The 5,318-nt window shown below is 39.2% G+C and overlaps 1 pseudogene; it reads left to right on the top strand.

Moving 5' to 3' along the window:
- The first annotated feature begins 2,845 nt into the window (after positions 1-2,845).
- On the top strand, positions 2,846-3,488 carry LOC113264905 (60S ribosomal protein L14-like; annotated as a pseudogene).
- Positions 3,489-5,318: the final 1,830 nt, after the last annotated feature.

Genomic DNA, 5,318 nt, shown 5'->3' with positions numbered 1-5,318 from the left:
AGAAATGAATTCAGTAACGTTGCAGGATACAAAATCAAGGTACAAAAGTCTGTTGCATTTCTTTTTTTTTTTTTTTAAGATTTTATTTATTTATTTGACAGAGATAGAGACAGCCAGCGAGAGAGGGAACACAAGCAGGGGGAGTGGGAGAGGAAGAAGCAGGCTCATAGCAGAGGAGCCTGATGTGGGGCTCGATCCCGGAACGCCGGGATCATGCCCTGAGCCGAAGGCAGACGCTTAACCGCTGTGCCACCCAGGCGCCCCGTCTGTTGCATTTCTATCCATCAGTAATGAAACAGCAGAAAGAGAAATTAAAGAATCAATTCCATTTACAATTGCACTAAAAACAATAAGATACCCAGGAATACACCTAACCAAAGAGGTGAGAGACCTGTACTTTGAAAACTATAAAACACTGATGAAAGAAATTGAAGATGACAAAAGGAATGAAGACATTCCATGCTTGTGAATCAAAAGAACAAATATTGTTAAAATGTCTATACTAACTAAAGCAATCTACAGATTAAAAGCAATCCCTATCAAAACACCAACAGCATATTTCACAGAACTTGAACAAAGAATCCTAAAATGTGTATGGAACCACAAAAGAAACCTTGACAAAGAAAAACAAAGCTGAGGGCACCACAATTCCAGACTTCAAGTTATATTACAAAGTTGTATTAACCAAACCAGTATGGTACTGACACAAAAATAGACACGTAGATCAATGGAACAGAACAGAAAACCCAGAAATGAACCCACAATCATCTGGTCAATTAGTCTTTGACAAAGCAGGAAAGAATATGCAATGGAAAAAGTCTCTTCGACAAATGGTGTTGGGAAAACTGGACAGCAACATGCAAAAAAATGAAACGAGACCAGTTTCTTACACCATAAACAAAAATAAATTCAAAATGGATGAAAGACCTAAATGTGAGACCCTGAAATCACAAAAATCCTAGAAGAGAATATAGGCAGTAGCTTATTTGACGTCGGCCATAGTAATTTCTTTTTGATAGATCCCTTGCAGCAGAGTAAGCAAAATCAAAAATAAACTATTGGAACTACATCAAAATAAAAAGCTTCTGCACAGCAAAGGAAACAATCAACAAAACTAAAGAGAAACCTCCTGAATGGAAGAAGATATTTGCAAATGACATATCTAATCATGGGTTATTATCCAAAATATATAAAGAACTTACAAAACTCAACACCCAAGAAATGAATAATCCAATTTAAGAATGGGCAGAAGTGGGTGCCTGGTTGCTCAGTTGTTTGAGCATCTGACTTTTGGTTTCAGGTCAGGTCATAAGCTCATGGGTTGTGCATCAAGCCCCATGTCAGACTCTCAGCAGGGAGACTGCTTGAAAGATTCCCTCCCTCTGCCCTCCCCCCCATTCACATTCTATCTCTCTCTCTCAAATATAAATAAATAAATAAATTTTTAAAATGGGCAGAAGACATAAATAGACATTTTTCCAAAGAAGACATACAGATGACCAACAGACACACGAAAAGATGCTCAACATTGCTCATCATCAGGGAAATGTAAATCAAAACCACAAAGATATGTCACCCCACACTTGTCAGAATGGCTAAAATCAGCAACACAAGAAACAACAGGTGTTGGTGAGGATGTGGAGAAAAGGGAACCCTTATACACCGCTGGTGGGAATGCAAACTGGTGCAGCCACTCTGGAAAGCAGCATAAACTTTCCTCAAAAGTTAAAAATAGGGGGTGCCTGGGTGGCGCAGTCGTTAAGCGTCTGCCTTCGGCTCAGGGCGTGATCCCAGCATTCTGGGATCGAGCCCCACATCAGGCTCCTCTGCTAAGAGCCTGCTTCTCCTCTCCCACTCCCCCTGCTTGTGTTCCCTCTTTCGCTGGCTGTCTCTCTCTGTCAAATAAATAAATAAAATCTTTAAAAAAAAAAAAGTTAAAAATAGAACTACCCTACAACCCAGCAATTGCACTACTAAGTATTTACCCAAAGAATACAAAAATACTGGGGTATCTGGTGGCTCAGTTGGTTAAGCATCTGCCTTTGGCTCAGGTCATGATCCCAGGATCCTAGAATTGAGCCCCACATCAGACTCCCTGCTCAGGGGGAGCCTGTTTCTCCCTCTCCTTCCCACTCATGCTCTCTCTCGCTATCTGTCTCTTCCTCTCTCTCTCATATAAATAAATAAAATATTTTTTTAAAAAAGAATACAAAAATACTAATTCAAAGGAATTAATGCACCCCAGTGTTTATAGAAGCATTATCTGCAATAGCCAAATTATGGAAACAGCCCAACTGTCCATCGACTAATTAATGGATAAAAAAGAGGTGGTGTATGTATATATATATATATATATATATATATATATATATATATATATATATGTAATGGAATATTAGCCATAAAAAAGGATGAAATCTTGCCATTTGCTATGACATGGATGGAACTAGATAGTATTTTGCTAAGCAAAATAAATCAGTCAGAGAAAGACAAATACCATATGTGGAATTCAAGAAACAAAACAAATAAGCAAAGGGGGAAAAGAGAGAGAGAGGCAAACAGACTCTTAACTATAGAGAACAAACTGATGGTTACCAGAGGGGCGGTAGGTAGGGGGATGGGTTAAAGAGGTGATAGGGATAAAGGAGGGCACTTGCTGTGATGATCACTGCGTGTTGTATGGAAGTGTCGAATCACTGTATTGCGCACCTGAAACTAATATTACACTGCATGTTAACTAACTGGAATTTAAATAAAAACTTATAAAGAATAAAGTAAAAACTGACAAAATTACAAAATAGACATGTGCATAGTAAAGAATGCCTTCTTCCTTCTGCCCGCCGACATGGTTCTCATGTGCTTTATGGAGGTTGGCTGGGTGACCTACCTCTCCTTTGGGCCTCCCATGGGGAAGTTGGTTGGGATTGTAAATGTTACTGCTCAGAACAGCGCTTTGGCTATGGACCTTGTTCTCAGTTAAGAAGACGGGCTCTGCCTTTCAAATCCATGCAGTTCATCGACTTCATCCTCAAGTTCCCATGCAGTGCTGGCCAGAAGTATGCCCCACAAGCCTGGCGGAAGGCAGGTATCAGTACAAAATGGGCAGTCGCAAGATGGGCCACATAGATTGAAGCCAGAGGGAAAAAAAGCCAAGACGACAGATATTCATCATTATAAAGTCATGAAGGTAAAGAAAATGAGGAACAGAATAATCCAGCACCATGTCAGGAAGCTGTAAAAAGCAGATCTCCTGAACATTTCTCCCAAAAAAGCACTATCTGCTAACGGTAGTGAACATTGCCGCTATGGCAGCTGCTGCAAAGTTTCCAGCAAAAAAGATGGCCGCTGCAGGCAAGAGCGCTCCAGCCCAGAAGGTTCCTGCCCCGAAAGCTGCAGGCCAGAATGCAGCACCTCCTAGGTCTCAGGAAGGTCAGAAAGCTCCGGCCCAGAAAGCACCTGCTCTGAAGGCATCTGGCAAAAAAGCATAAAAGCGTAAGAGGCTATTATAAATAAGTAATAAAGGTTCTTTTCCTTTTGTATACGTAAAAAAAAAAAAAACGGACAAAATTACAAAATGAAAAATATGTAATATTTGGAGATAAAGGACACTCATGAGAAAAATGCATAATTAACAATTAATATCCATTGCAAAGCTTAGGATAAAATCTTTCTTTTTTATTGTACTTACAAGTCATAACAGCCTTTTATTTCAGCTTCGAACAATTTAGTGGTTTCCTCAAGGTTACAGAGCCAAGAAGTAAAGGAAATGAAATCGAAACGCAGGTCCATCTGATTCCAGAGGGCACGCTTCCTCTTCATGCCACGTATAATGCGCGCTTTTTCAGCATTCTGAGATGAAAGCTCTCAATCACAACTGAAGGCAAGTAGAAATATATATACAGCCCTCCCAATAAAATATTAATTTTCCATTAAATCAACATGGTGAGGGGCATTTTTTTATATTTTCACACATGCGTGTAAACATGCACACACACCCCCAAGAAGCCCCACATTTTCTAGGAATATAAGACTTATTTAATGTTTCAGATTTACCTCTTAGCCTCCTCTCTTCTTCCCTGCACCCCCATACACCATGAAATATTTACATGCCATGTTTACTGAAGTTAATATATGCTTTTCTCTCTGCTCAAAATACCATTCCTCAGATGCCTCCATTTTTGCCTAATACTTCAAGGAAAATGGCTCAGTTCAACCTTCCCTTAATTAGACCTGAACAGTGAATGAACTCAACACTCCCTATCTTACAGACTTCTGAAGTATCCTGTGTCTACCTCTAACACAGGACATTTCCATCTGGATTACATTGGTGGCTCACTTCTTTCTGCCACAAAAGGACAAATGACTTGAGTCTAGAAACTGTATCTATTTGTCTTTAAACTTCAGTCCCTACCCAGTTCCTGGAATATATTAAGTACCCAATAAGTGCCTATTGATGAATAAAACAATCAAATATTCAGGAGTTTGGAAAACTAAAACATTTTTTCCCAAAGTCTAATAAACCCAGTTTAGTGTATGATGAGATGTTCTGGTTAAATACATAATTTGCTTGAAAGATTAAATATAGCATAAATATTATCAAAGAACCATGATATCATGAGGTATATGAAAACCCCTCTAAACATAATTTAATTTTTCCTTGATGAAACAATTTTGAATATTATAATGGAGACATCATAGGCTTTTATATGTTGTCATCAGTAAGCATGCTTCAACATCATTTTATAAAGAGATCTGGTTAGGGTGTCAAATGCCAAGGAACTTATTACATAGTGGTATCACTGTTTTTATTCCAAATATTGGTCCAACAGTATTTCTAAACCTAGAGGAAAAAGGTTATTTTGGAAGAAACTGTAGAAACTATATTCAGTAATTTTCTGGACATCTTAATCTTCTGATACTGTCACACTGACGCACTGACCTTGACAAGTGTGTCATCAATATTGAAGTTGTCCCAGGAAAAAACTCATGCTTGGAGGCTAAGCCAATGACCTCCTGCCTGTGTATTCCCAACTTACCTGTTCTATTTTTAACATCCATGTCCCGTTCTGGGTTTGATATCCGGACTTGATATCCTCTCTTGCCTTTTCACATTATATATATATGGCATATATATATATATGGCAGTTAGGACTTCAGTAATCAGGAGGGTTTGGGCTGTAGCTGCTCCTTAACTTTTACCACTCCCTATTGCCTGTGGTGGGGCTCGACTCCAGCTCCCAGTGGACTTTTCTTCACCTGGGCTACTCCCCGGCTTCCTCCAGGAAGAGTGGGAGAGTAGAGGAATTCAGAAGCAAAAT

Source organism: Ursus arctos, unplaced genomic scaffold (genome assembly GCF_023065955.2).
Source record: "Ursus arctos isolate Adak ecotype North America unplaced genomic scaffold, UrsArc2.0 scaffold_23, whole genome shotgun sequence".
NCBI lineage: Eukaryota > Metazoa > Chordata > Mammalia > Carnivora > Ursidae > Ursus > Ursus arctos.
The sequence above is the reverse complement of the archived record's forward strand: the minus strand, read 5'-3'. Positions and strand labels throughout refer to the sequence as shown.